The 13,298-nt window shown below is 57.0% G+C and overlaps 3 long non-coding RNA genes across 4 annotated transcripts; 1 reads left to right on the forward strand and 2 right to left on the reverse strand.

Annotated features, from left to right (window-relative positions):
• Positions 1-278: 278 nt before the first annotated feature.
• LOC143696138 (uncharacterized) lies at positions 279-3,420 on the reverse strand. The gene is made up of 3 exons (XR_013185545.1): positions 2,975-3,420; positions 2,491-2,562; positions 279-2,304 (listed from the first exon to the last, which is right to left on the reverse strand). It is a non-coding gene; the product is annotated as an uncharacterized LOC143696138 (long non-coding RNA).
• Positions 3,421-3,525: 105 nt separating this feature from the next.
• Positions 3,526-6,192, forward strand: LOC143696139 (uncharacterized). 2 transcript variants are annotated; one of them, XR_013185547.1, is made up of 3 exons: positions 3,526-3,565; positions 4,909-5,135; positions 5,596-6,192. It is a non-coding gene; the product is annotated as an uncharacterized LOC143696139 (long non-coding RNA). The 2 variants fall into 2 exon arrangements; XR_013185546.1 differs by lacking the exon at positions 3,526-3,565 and having other exon boundaries at positions 3,940-5,135.
• A 5,688-nt stretch (positions 6,193-11,880) lies between these two features.
• On the reverse strand, positions 11,881-12,901 carry LOC143696145 (uncharacterized). Its single transcript, XR_013185553.1, has 2 exons — positions 12,474-12,901; positions 11,881-12,202 (listed from the first exon to the last, which is right to left on the reverse strand). It is a non-coding gene; the product is annotated as an uncharacterized LOC143696145 (long non-coding RNA).
• Positions 12,902-13,298: the final 397 nt, after the last annotated feature.

Consider the following 13,298-nt stretch of genomic DNA (forward strand, 5'->3'; position numbering starts at 1 on the left):
TCCAACCTGAGCCTGCCCCGACTCAGCTGCAGCCGTCCCCTCCACTCCTGTCCCTGGGCACCAGAGGGAAGAGGTTCCCACAGCCCCAGCCAGGGACCCGCTCCCAAGGCTGCTGCCATGGCCACCAGGGCTGGCACCAGCTGGGATGGTCGGTTTCCACGGGCTGGGCTTCAGGAATGGGATTCCCCAATTTCCTGCTCCTGCTAAAACCGCCCTGCCCTCACTGCCCTCCCGCCTCCCATGGAAAGCATAAAAGGCAAAGATCCCGGGCTGGGATAAGAACAATTTTTTGGGAACAACAACGAGATAAGGAACAAACAGGAACAGAAGAAATATTGGTAACAGAAGGGATAAGAAAAACTATTTGCAGAGAAAACTACAACATCAACAACTGGCTCTCCCTGGCCACATATTTCCCCCTGCCTGGAGAGGACACCCTTCTCCTCAGGGAGAGAGAGAGTCCCTTTCCTGCCCCTGGAAATGACCTGAGGTGGGAGTGAATGTAATGACAGGGCCTTGGCCAGACCCTCATGTTTTTCAATGCCACATCGTGTCACTGGAGGGGCAGGACAAGGGACAGGTGTCTTCCCAGCATGGATCACAGGGAACATGGATCACCAGGGCTCCTCCCAATGAGGGCTCTCCCATGGGGGTTGAAACTGGAGTGGTGCATGAAGCTGTTCCTGCAATCAGGGCATTGGCAAGCCTTCCCTTACTGGTGCCTTTGCTGGTGTCTGGTCAAGTGAGAGCTTCGGGTGAAGCTCTTCTCACACTGGGGACACTCACAGGGCCTCTCCCCGGTGTGGATGCGCTGGTGGGTGACAAGGTGGGAGTTGCGCTTGAAGCCCTTCCCGCAGTCAGGGCAGCGAAAGGGCCTCTCATCCGTGTGAATCCACTCATGCAGGAGGAGATGGGAGCTGGTCTGAAACCTCTTCCCACACTGGGTGCACCCGTAGGGCCTCTCCCCTGTGTGGATCATTTGGTGGATGATCAGTTTGGACCTCTGACTGAAGGTCATCCTGTGGAAGGGGCTAACAGCGGGCCTGTTAGCTAAAGGAGCAAGAAGAAACTGAGAAGTAAGAAGAAACTGATAAGGAGCTCTCTCCAAGGCTGTAACCAAGGAGACCGAGAGAAGAAAGATAGAAGAACTTTGCAGCTGGATGAAACATTTTTAGAAAGTTAATTAAGTCATTATAACTTCTCACCAATAGTATTATGTTGATTTATTGTGGCCAATAGTAAAGATAGAAGAAGGATAAACAATTGGAAAGTGTATAAAAATCAGCCATATTCAATAATAAAGTGTTGCCAACTGAGACTGCTTGTGGTCTCTGCTTTATGTCGTGACCGCCTCGACAGCGACATCATCCCACATTCCCCACATTTGTACGGCCTTTCCCCAGTGTGGATCCTCTGGTGGCAGATCAGGGTGGAGTGCTGGCTAAAGCATATCCCACATTCCCCACACTCATAGGGCCTCTCCCCGGTGTGGATGCGTTGGTGGGTGATGAGGGCAGATGTGGAGAGCTTTGTGGACAGTTGGCTAGCTGAGAAAGGTCATGTTGACATAATACCGTTGGTTAAGCAACAAGGAGACAAGTCTAGGAGTCAGCAGTCAGTGTCCAATAGTGGACAAGGGCATTGTGCCCTTGGTGCAACAACAGGATAGGGAAGAGGATCTTTTGCCAAAAAGATGAAGATAGTTTCAATAGAATAACTACAAGAATGTAGAAGTAGCAACAGAATAACCATAAGAATGCAGAAGTAGGCATAGTTGATTGATAAGTAACTAACCAATAATGAGCTCAGCCTTGCAATATGTATGAGCTTCATTAACACCAATATAAATAAGTGTGACTATCAATAAAGTTTGAGACTTGCTGATCACTCATATTGTGTGCCGCATTTCTCCCGCCGATCCAACAGGCGGAGCTGTAGCTGAAGCTCTTCCCACACTCGTAGGGCCATTCCCCGGTGTGGATCATCTGGTGGCTGATCAGGGTGTTGCTCTGCCTGAAGCTCTTCCCACACTCCAAACACTTGTGGGGCTTCTCCCCATCATGAGCTGCTCCTGGGCCACCAGCTCCGAGCTCTGGCTGAAGCTCTGTCCACCTTCCTGGCTCAGGTTGGGTCTTTCCTCTTCAGAACACCCTGTGCTGGGTTTGGAGCTCCTCGTCCTGCAGGATCTCCAAGGTTTTTCCTCCCCATTGGATTCCTGTGCCCTGGAGTCGCTCAAAACGGCCTCTTCCATGAGGTTCTGCTGTGGGGATTTGTCCTCCCTGCTCTCCATCCTCAGCTCCTTCCCTGGGGGAGGAAGGACAAGGAGAGGATGGGATTTGCCTCCGTGCCAGAGGGAAGGGGAAGGAGATCCCCCCAGTGCATCCCCAGCAGGACGGCGTTGGCAGCAGGGTTGTCCTGCAGCCAGGGTCTGTGCTGGGCTGGGAGATGGAGCAGGAGAGAGGGGGAAAGGGGCACTGACTTCCTCCTCACCTGCCTGGGGCTCCTGGGCCATCTTCCTCTTCCTCGCAGTCTCCTGCTCCATCTGGCCAAAGTGTGGGAATCCTGGTTTGGGGAAAAACAAGGGATCAGCATGTTGGGTTTAATGGTCCCGCTGCCCAAGTGCAGGTGGAGAAGTCACTGCTCCCTCCAGCCTCGGGGAGCCCGGACCCTGCTCATCCCCAGCCTCCCCCATTCCTCCAGGCTGCTGGGGATCCCCTGGCTCCGGCATCGCCCCTCTGCGCTCTCCCCACTCCAGGGCTCCCACGTTCTCCCCCAGCTCTCCCGGAGATCCCCAAACCCAACATCACTCCCCTGCCTGCAGGTACCGGGCAATCACTACGTGGGACACCCCAAGATCCCTCCAGGGCCATTTCCGGCCCAGCTTTGGGGTCCTGCAAGATCCAAACATCCCCTGCCCTGCCAAACCACCCTGCCGGAGACCGCCCAATGCATTTGGGGCGAGCTCCCCGCTCACCTGCGGTTCCGGGGGGCGATGCCGGGGGACCCCGGCCCGAGCGGGGGAACCGCGTGGGGTTGGTGCTGCTCCTCCTCCTGCTCCTGCTCTGTCCCTCCTCTTCCTGCTCCTCCTCCTCCTGCTCCTCCTTTCCTCTCGATCCTCCCTTTCCCTTTCCCTTTCCCTTTCCCTTTCCTTTTCCTCCTCCTCTCTCCCTCCTCTCCCTCCCGCTCCATCTCCGCTCCCAGCCCGGCCCGGGCAGTGCCGGCACCCAAAAGCAGCCGCGCTCTGCCCTGGGGGGGTTCCAAAGCGGCCCCGCCCCGTCCGGCACTGGGAGTGATACTGGGAGCGCTGGGAACGATGGTGGGAGCACCGGGCAGGAATTAGGAGCGCTCTCCCTGCCGGTCCCGCTCTTACTGGGAGCGCTGGGAGGGAACTGGGAGCAAACAGCGCCTGGATGGGCTGCAGCCGGCGGGGGGCGGAGCCAGGACAAAAGGCGTGGTTATGCAAATACGGGAGCGATGGCGTGCTGGGATTGGTGGGTGGGAGCAGCACGGGGCTTCCTCGGTCATGTGAGGGCCGGGGGGGCCGGAGCGATGTTGGCGGCGTCTGGTGAGAGGGGAATGGGAATGGGGACCGGGAATGGGGCCAGGGACCGGGAATGGGAACAGGGAATGGGGACAGGGACCGGGAATGGGGATAGGGAATGGGGACAGGGACCGGGATTGCAGACAGGGACCGGGAATGGGGATGGGGACAGGGCCAGGGACCTGAAATGGCACTGGAAATACGGTACAGGGATCAGGAATACAGGACAGGGACAGGGAATGGGATCCGGACTGGGATGGGAGCAGGATGGGAACGGGATAGGGGGGACATGGGAACGGGCCGGGGAAAGGGGAGTGACTGTGGGAATGGGGCAGCCACTACAGGGGACACGAGGCGTTGGGATGGGGGCACATGGGGACAGTTCCGGGGCAGGGGGTCCTTGATCAGCTGCCCCAGAACCTCCTCCAGGGTCTCCCAGTGCAACACTCATAGGGCCTGGGACATCCCCAGGAGCAGGGCTGGGATGGGCTCTGGTGCCTGGGACATCCCCAGGAGCAGGGCTGGGATGGGCTCTGGTTCCTGGGACATCCCCAAGAACAGGGCTGGGATGGGCTCTGGTGCCTGGGACATCCCCAGGAGCAGGGCTGGGATGGGCTCTGGTGCCTGGGACATCCCCAGGAGCAGGGCTGGGATGGGCTCTGGTGCCTGGGACATCCCCAGCAGCAGCGGGGCTGGCTGTGATGCTCTCCAGTGCCTGGGCCATGCCCAGGAGTGCTGCTGGCTGGGATTTGGGTGGTGCCTGTGCAGTGCCCAGGGCAGGGTCACAGCGGGGCAGCTCTCAGTGTCCCCAGCAGGCCACGCTGTCCAGGGCAGCCGTGCCAGCGCTCACTACGCACACGGGGCAGGCTGGGCTGGACGGGGCTCGGGGTGCAAACGCTGCCCCCGGGGCTGGGCTCTGCCCCTGCCTCTGGGGCCCAGCCCCTGCTGGCAGCGCCTTGGGCAGGGCATGGGGCTGCTGCTGGCCCAGGGGGACAGGCCTTGCCCCCTGCCAGCTGCCCGGGCCCCTCGGGTGCCGGTGCCACAGCCCTGTGCCTCCTGTCCCCGCTACTCCCTGCCACCTCCATTCCCTCCATCACAGCCCCACTCAACCTCTGCACTGTGACCTCTGGAAGGAAAGAAAGAATGAAGGAAAGGAAGTGTTGTCTCTTCACCCTGGCTGGATGCCAGGCACCCACCATGGCTGCTCTCTCACTCCCCTCCAGAGATGGGCAGGAGGGAGAAAAATAGAAAATAGAATGAAGGCTTCATGGCTTGAGTTAAGGACTGGGACAGGTCACTCAGCAAATGCCATCATGGGCAAAGCATTTTTGAAATTACAGATATTAATTGAATTTATTTCTATCCAGATCAGGGCAGGATAGTGAGAAGTAAACTAAAGCTTCAAAAACACCTTCTGCCCGATCCTCCCTCCTTCCCAGCTCTGCCTCCTCCCCCAGTGGTGCAGGCAGACAGGCACTGGGGGCTCTGCTCCGTTCATCACCCGTTGTTTCTCCTGCTGCTCAGGGAGAGGAGTCGTTCCCCTGCTGCACCATGGGGTCCCTCCCCGAGATACTTCTCCATGAACTTCTCCAGGGTGAGTTCATCTCACGGACAGCAGCTCTTCACAAACTTCTGCAGCTGCCTCACTCTCCCATGGGCTCACAAGTCCTGCCAGGACCCTGCTCCAGCGTGGGCTCCTCTCTCCACGGCTTTGCAGGTCCCTGCCGGGTCCCTGCTCCAGCACAGGTTTCTCATGGGGTCACAGCCCCTGCTCAGGCACCCCCTGCTCCAGCACGTGCTGCTGCAGGTGCTGCAGGTGCATCTCTGCTCTCCGGGCCCTCCAGGGGCTACAGGGGCCCAGCTGCCTCCCCAGGGGCTGCCCCAGGAAATCTCAGCTCCAGCCCCTGGAGCAGCTCCTGCCCCTCCTCCTGCCCTGCCCTGCCCTGGGGTGTGCAGAGTTGTTCCTCTCACATGTTCTCACCCTGCTCTTCCCTGCTCACAGTTACAACTACACAATCACCCATTTTCTTTTTCTTAAATCTCTTTTCCCGAAGGTGTTACCACCATTTCTAACTGGGCCAGCCTTGGCCGGCGGCTCGTCCATCCTGGAGCCGGCTGGATTTGACTCTGGGACGTGGAGGAGCAGCTGCTTCCAGCAGCCTCTCACAGAAGGTGCTCCTAAAGCCCCTCACCAAAACCTGGCCATGCAAACCTAGTATAAGTATGGCAGGGATTTTATTAATTCTTATTATTTCCATTATCTTTTTTTTTGCTATTAATAGTACAGTTCTTATTATTACTAGTAGTTTTAGTCTTTTTGACTCTATATTAATAGTGGCTAGAGTAGAACTGGAAACAAAGGTTCTTCATTGCAAGTAGAAGTTATAATTTTGGCAGCCTCTTGCCCTGCCCTGTTCTGTGTCATTGCTGTGTGTGAAGCTGCTGCTGCCAGGGCTCCCTATCTGCCTGGTTTGGGAAATTCGATGGCATTGCTCACATGTCAGAAAGAGAGGGCTCCTTCCATTCAAATGGATTGCCTGAGCTCTTCTAGTCCCAGTGTTGGAAGCTTGTTTTCTATCATTGTTGACTTTCTCAGCTTCTGTTACTATTTGTGATTTTATTACAAAATGTTCTCAGATGTGACTTTGCAAGATTCTCTAATCAGATTCAGTTTTGCTCTTGGATTTCTTAATGGTGTGTCAGAGCTGAAGGCAGCATTTTGGGTGGGAAGCCTTCAGTGGGAGCTGGGATTGCCTCAGCAGCAGCTGGTTGTGCAGATGTGAGCAGAGATAACCGAGATGCCATGAACGGAATGTTGTGCCCGGCGGGAGCCCGCAGTGCCCGGCTGGAGGGAGCTGCGCTGGGAGCTGCAGGTTGTGCCGGGGCCGGGCAGTGGCCGGAGCCCCGGCCAGGGGCCGGCGATGGACACTGACCCTGGGCCGGGCAGGGGCTCGGGGCCCTGCGGCGCCGGGCGCTCGGTGCCCGCTCACAGCGGGGCTGTGCGGGAGCCGGAGCAGCGAGAGAGCCCGGGCCGAGCATCAGCCCCGGGGCGGGCGCGGCTGGGAGGGGACCCAGCCCGGGGGTCCCGCAGAGCCTCCCTGCTCCAGAGCCGCAGCTGCGGCAGCACCGGGGGCAGCTGCCGGGACCTTTGGGGCACGGAGGAGCCGCGGGCGGGCGTTCCAAGGGCTCCTTCGGGGCAGGATTTTGTCCCGGTGCGGGGCAATTCCCGGGGCTGGGCGGGCTGGGGCCGCTGCCGAGCGCCGCCGCCTTTGCCCGGAGCCCCCGGGCAGAGCTCTCTGCTCGGGGCTGTGAAAAAACACGTTCACTCTCCTGTGAAGATTTAGAGTTTAATAAAGGACAAGGGGAGACAAGGATCACGGAGCAAAGGTTATTACGGCCGGGTGCATCTTGGCACTGAACCAAGTCCCCCTGTTATCTTCGGGGATAGCCCTTAAATACCTTTTCCTTACATCAACCTGTTGCATATTCATAGACCCTTATGCATAGTAAACTTTTTCCCAAACTAATTTCCATATTCCAAGAACTGTTTAGCATCGCTCCTCCTCGGTTCCACCTTTTTAGAGCATGCGTATTCCTTGGTTGTGGTTTTAGTCCTTTTTTATTATCACCTTCAGTTTTGGCCCCGGTCCACACTGCCTTCAGACGGTGAGTGCTGATAGTTGGCACATCTGCAGCAGATGTCCTCATCCCACGTTCATTGGATGTTACCCTATCCAAGCAGGCATTTTAACACAAGCATACTTATATCAGCTATTTCACTACTATGTCTAAGCTTAATTAACAACAGAAATAAAAACTGTATCTTTATAACAAAGTTATTTTAACACCACACATAAAATCCATTTGAATATTTGCGAAAAGCCAATATTGCAATATGTATCTACAACAGGGCCAAGGGCCGGGCGCCCCTTGGCGGCTCCGGCCCGCCAGAATTTTGGGGGTCCCGGTGTTGATGCCGGCAGAGCCCCGGTGCTGGGCCGGGGGGTGCGTGGGACCCTCCCAGGGGGGGTTGGGCTGCCCGGGGCAGGCGCTGCATCCTCAGCCTGGAGCCACGGGGGGATCGCCCGGGACCGGCGGGCTGGGGGCTGGGAGAGCGGAGAGGGCGGCACCGGAGCTGGGGGAGCCTCTGCAGCCTGTGGGGTCGGACACTCCGATAAGGGGGACCCCGGAACGGGGGAATCCCGGCAGCCTGGAGATGTTGGGACCATGGACAAGGGAGACCCTTGGGAACCCTGGGCCCTGAAATGGGGACCACGCAAAGGCGGCACCCCATGAGCCAGAGGGAGCAGGGGGTCCCTGTGCAGGCTAAGAGGAGCAGGAGAGTTCCGCTGCCGGATAAGGGGAGCAGGGGGGTCTCGATGCCGGCAATGGGGGTTCAGGGTCCCGGTGCCGGGGGTCCCACTCCCCCCTGGCCCCCCAGGAGCGCCCCCAGCCCCAGCGCTGGAGCCATCGCGCTGCTCCTCCTCGCTCCCAGGATGATCCCAGTAGAACTCAGTCGCCCAGGAGCTGCTCCCAGGATGATCCCAGTACAGCCCAGTCTTTCCCACTCCTGGCATCCCCCCCAGCCCTCTCTGCTTTCCGACCTGTCCCGGCTCCATCCCCGCCCCTCCCGCGGGCTGCGAGGGCTCCGGGAGCGGGGAAGGAGAGGGAGGGAGGGAGGAAGAGGCGGAGCGGCAGCAGGAAGCAGCAGCAGGAGAGGGGAGGATGAATCGCGGGGCTGTGGCGCTGCCTGACCTCGACCTCGCAGCCCCGGGAGCATCGCCCCCCATCCCGCAAGGGCCCGGGCAGGGGGAGCGCGGCCCAAATATCCTAGGAGTGCCTGGGTTTGGGTTTTTTTGGGGGGATGTTTGGAGCTGGCAGGGCTCCAAAGGCAGATGGCCCTCGGGTGGACATCGGGGGTCCCCGGGAGGTGTTTCTGGGGGGTCCCGGTGTGGGTGACGGCAGAGCTCCGGCGGGGGGCGGGGGCATGCGGGTCCCCCCGCGGTGGGGGTTGGGCTTCCCCGGCCGGGCCCTCTGAGCTCTGCCGGGGCCACGTGGGCAGCTGCGTTCCCCTCTACTCGCTCCCTGAATGGCCTTCAGAGAGTTCCAGACAGAAAAGAAGCACGACTGAGCACCTCCTCCATGTCCTCCTGACTTCTCCTCGGTGGCCGCAGCAGGGGAGGGGGCGGCAGAGGCAGGAAAAGGGACCCCCGGGAGCGGAAGCAAGGAGGAAGCCGAGCCGGGGGTAGGGGGGATGTGTGGAGTATAGATAAGACAGGATACGCGGACGGGGGGGAGGTGGGGGGGGAAAGGCGGAGGGCAGCGTAACCTCTGCTTTAGGAGTAACGGAGGCGAGAGGGACTTTAGCACCTAAGGGCTGATGTGACGTATGCATGTGACATTCCTCTGAGTCCTTATCAATCTCATTAGTATTTGAAGGGGAAGTGTCTGTTACCGACTGCAAGATTTTTTCTCTGTTAAATCTTTCAACGGTTTTAGTTATTATATGGAATAATGGTAAATAATTAGTAACAGAGAAATCCTGGTTTATTTGGCAGATATATATTGTGTTCCCGATCATATCCCAAAATGAATTTTCAATGACTGCTTTCTTATCAGTATCAGGGTATTGCTAAATAATCCAAGTTACAAATTTTTTAAGGTTAGTTTTTGAGAGCTTGCCTTTAGAAAAGGAGAAGTTACTAGCAGATAATATTTCTAAAATAGTTAAATATCTCTCTCTCGGTTTTACTTAGTTTTAATGTACTAAAAATTGTACCCATGTTAATGGATAGCCCTTCCAGCAGAAAAAAAGGAGAAAAAAAAGAAAAAAAAAAAAAAAACAAACTAAAATTTGGGAAAGTGTGGGATCTCAGCACATTGTTCCCGATGTCCAGAGATGCCAAGAGAACCCTTAGGAGTCTCAGAAATCCTAGAATGTTGCCAAGAGTGTTTAGTAGCTTGATTTTGATCCATCCACAGAAGTGACAAGAGTTTGAAGACATGAGAATCACTTTAGAGTGAAGGGTGTAAAAAAGACACATTTAGAGAGTGAAATATAAACTTTAAGGTTTTTGATACAGGGGAGTTATGGAGACAAGATAGAGAGATCAAAGCGTGTCTCGTCCTTCTTCTTTCTTCTTCTTGTCCTCCATCTCCTGTAGTGATGTTAGCACTTGGAGATTAGTTTATAGTGAAAGTGCACTTGCTAACATGAGTGAAAAGTATTAAAAAATAAAAGTAAATATCATGTACGTAGATTTTAGTATAAAAAGACATGACCGCCCCGTGGGTGGTCAGAGTGCCTGTGGCTGCCTTGCAGATCAGACCTCTGTTAAGCAAACAAAAAATTTTGTAAATAAGAAGCAATAAACAATCTGAAGACCGAAAAGCTGAAGAGTCCAGACTCGTCCTTTGAAACACGTGCCACCCAAGAACCACTCTACCCGTGTCGGAGCAGAGACAGACAGCCGAACCCGACAGGAAAGTTTCTTCAAATGATCCATTGCTGGCACATAACTACACAGGGTTATGGGAAAGATTCTAAAGCAGCCGCTCTGGAGTCAAAGAGCCAACACTAAGAGTCCCTGTCATCTATTTGTAGCTAAATCACACTTTGGGCCACTTGAAGGAGTTTGGAAGGAGCTAGAGAGCAGACTTCTGAATTTTTTAGATGATGCCATTGCTTTTTCTTCTCTTCTACATAGACAGGAAGGGTGAGTTTGGCTCCCATCTGCAACGCATGGCTCACAGGGCCGCAAGACTTGTAGTTCCAAGAGCTTTGAAGGATTTCTTGGCCAAGAAGACATGGCCAACAAGGATATTTATGTTTTGGACCCAATCCTTCAATATTTCCTCTTAGGGACTCATGCTCTTGGGGTCTCTAGCTGCTCAGAGTGACCCTGAGATAAGTTAGAAAGTCTCTTTTCCCAGCCTGGCGGTGGAAGAAGGAGTCAGAGCTCTTAATTTCTCGGTCTCAAGGTTGTTTCTTGTATCTCATCTATAAAATTCTTTTTCCTGTCCTGCTGAGGTCCACTCAGCAAGACAGTCTAAGGCACTCTGCCCCCCGCCGGGGCGGCGTTATCTTCTTATACTAAAAACAACTACCTGTACAATATTTACAATTACTTTCCAATACCTATCATCTACGTTAGACAGTGAGCTTCTACTCTAAACCAATCGAAAAGTGCCAACATCACAGCAGAAGACGGAGGCCAAGAAGAAGAAGAAGGAGAAAGGCTGGACATGCCCAGATTCCTCCATCTTGCCCCCTGAAGCCCCATTCTAAAAACCCCCAAAATCTATTTTTCCACTCTGTGCTAAATTCACTATCATTTTGTGGCTCGTCATTCTTCATACAAGGTTGGGAATTGTTTTTTCCAAGGGCTAAATCCAAGGCACTGGGGTCTTGGGCTCTGTGCCAAGGTCTCTGAGCCCTCTGACAGGGTCTCGAGTCCTGCAGGGCAGCCCGAGGAATTTCCTGGGTTCCCACATCATGCTACAGTGGAAGCTTCCTTAGCCAATCATGCCATGACACAACAAACCTACAGCACTGCATCCCAAACTTCTTGTTTACCATTGGAACTACTTTGATTTTTCCTAGATCTTGAACTCTAAAACTCTAAACTTTCCTCCACTTCAACTTTCCTCCCCGTGTCTCTGCTATAAACTAGAAATCCGCATTCTCGCTTCTAGCACCTGAGTTCGGAAGCCCTTTCCAAGGTCTCAGCTCAAATGCTGTGTTTAATTCTAAGCTTTGCCGACAAGACCAAAGGTCTGAGATTTCTCTGCATTTGGGTTTCCAACAACACTGATGCTGTTAGTTGCAGAGTGCCTGGGATCCATCTTGCGAGTCAACTCTGGCAGGAAGAAGGCGGCTGCCAGGGGGCTGCTTGTGGCCTCTGACAGCCCATTGCTCAGGGCTTGCCAGCGCCCCAGCCCCTCAGGCCGTGCCCCAGCCCGGCCAAGCTGCCTGGCAGCAGCGCTGCAGCCCCACAGCAGCTCCAGAGCAGCCCCATCCAGAGGCACCTGGGAGCCCTTGGCAAGGCAGGCAGCAGCACACGGGCGGGAGGACACGGATGGCGCTTCCTGCCTGGCACAGGGCTTGTGGCCATCTCCAGGCACCGCTCTGGCAGGGATGCCCACAGCTCCGGCCCCTGCCCAGCCGCTCTGTGGGCAGCACAAAGGCTTCCGCAGAATCACCAAAGGCCAAGGGGCTTCTGGCCATTTTCCCCGCAGCACTGCATGCATGGGCAGCATGCTATGTAGAAGCACGCTTTTCTCCACTCTCCCTATGCCCTACAGACCCTGGGCAGCAAAGAAAATCTCCTGAGAGTGTGTATATTATAACATGGTATATATTTACATAGGGTAAAAAAAAGAATGGAAGAACAGAAAAATCTTAAAGAAAAGTAAAAATCCCCACTGGCTCAGGCTGCCCCAGCAAAGAGAGCCTCCCGGATCAACTGTCCTCAGAGCTCCAGCAGTGCAGCCAGCCGAGCTGTGACAGACGAGGCCGAGTGATCCATGCCCTGTGCAGCTGATCGTGCAGCCTCTGGAAGATGGAATATCGCCCACTGGCTGTTGCTCGGAGGACATGCAGTGTTTCAAGTGCCAGCTCTGACACGGAACTGCTCATGTCCTCCGTCAGGCCTTCAAGGGCTGCAAGAGAAAGGAAGAGAATCACGGTCAGATGCCGGCTCTGCAGGGAGCCAAGGAGAGCCCCCTGCCCGGGCCATCGCAGCCGGCTCTTGCCATGGCCAGGAGGGAGCAGGGAGCAAGGGGATCAGCCCGAAGCTGCTGGCCACCAATGGCTCACGTGGCCCTGAAATGTCAGGGTGCTCTGCCCCCGGGAGCAGAGACCTCCGCAGCCGGGGCAGGGCTTGCAGCTGTCCCCGGCAGCCCCCGCTGTCAGCCCGCTGGCCTCACTCACCAGTGCAGATCAGCTGCAGCTCTCGCTGCTGCCCCCTCAGGTGCCGCCCGGCCATGCCTGTGAACACAGAGCCTGTCAGGGCGCCAGCGGCACAGCTCCCTGCCGGCGGCGCTGCCGGCGCTGTGGCCACACGGGCTGCTGGCCCGGCAGGGCTCAGCCCGGGCCCTTGCCGCACGCTGCCGCCCAAGGGCACGGATGCCAGAGGGCGGCAGCAGCAATGCCCAGGCCGGGCGGGGCTCCACGGCGCCGGGCCCGGCCGGCGCTGCCGGGGCAGCAGGCGGGGCTGGGGCCGAGCTGCGGCGGGCCGGGCCGTGGTGGGGAGTCCGGGCTCGTGGCTCACCCATGAACCTGATGGCCGCCTCTCGCAGGAGCTCCTGTGGGCTCCGCAGGTAGCGCAGGGCCCGGCGCAGGTGCTCGGCCGCTCGGCTCCTGTCCTCTGCCAGCTGCAGAGAGCGGCAGGAGGGAAGGGTTGGCGCGGGCTCCGCCCCTGGGCCGGGCGCTGCCTGCGCCCTGCCCCGGCCTCCCCTGCCCGCACAGGCCTGAGGCGCGGCCAGCAGCCACTGTCCTAGGGCTCCCGAGAGCAGGGGGCAGAGGGCCGGCTGCTGCCCGGGGAGCCGCGGTGCCGCCCCGCAGCCCCGCCGGGCCGGGGCTCCATGGGCACCCGGCTGGGGTCCACGGGAGCCTGGAGAAGAGCCCCCGCGGCCTCTGGCTGCAGCAGCGGGCAGGGGCACAGCTGCCGAGCCCCGCACCTGAGCACTGCCCTCAGGGGCCTTCTCCCGGCTGAGCCTGAGGGTTCTCGGCTCCTCTTACCAGGCACTCGCCAAA

Source organism: Agelaius phoeniceus, chromosome 29, assembly GCF_051311805.1.
Source record: "Agelaius phoeniceus isolate bAgePho1 chromosome 29, bAgePho1.hap1, whole genome shotgun sequence".
Lineage (NCBI taxonomy): Eukaryota > Metazoa > Chordata > Aves > Passeriformes > Icteridae > Agelaius > Agelaius phoeniceus.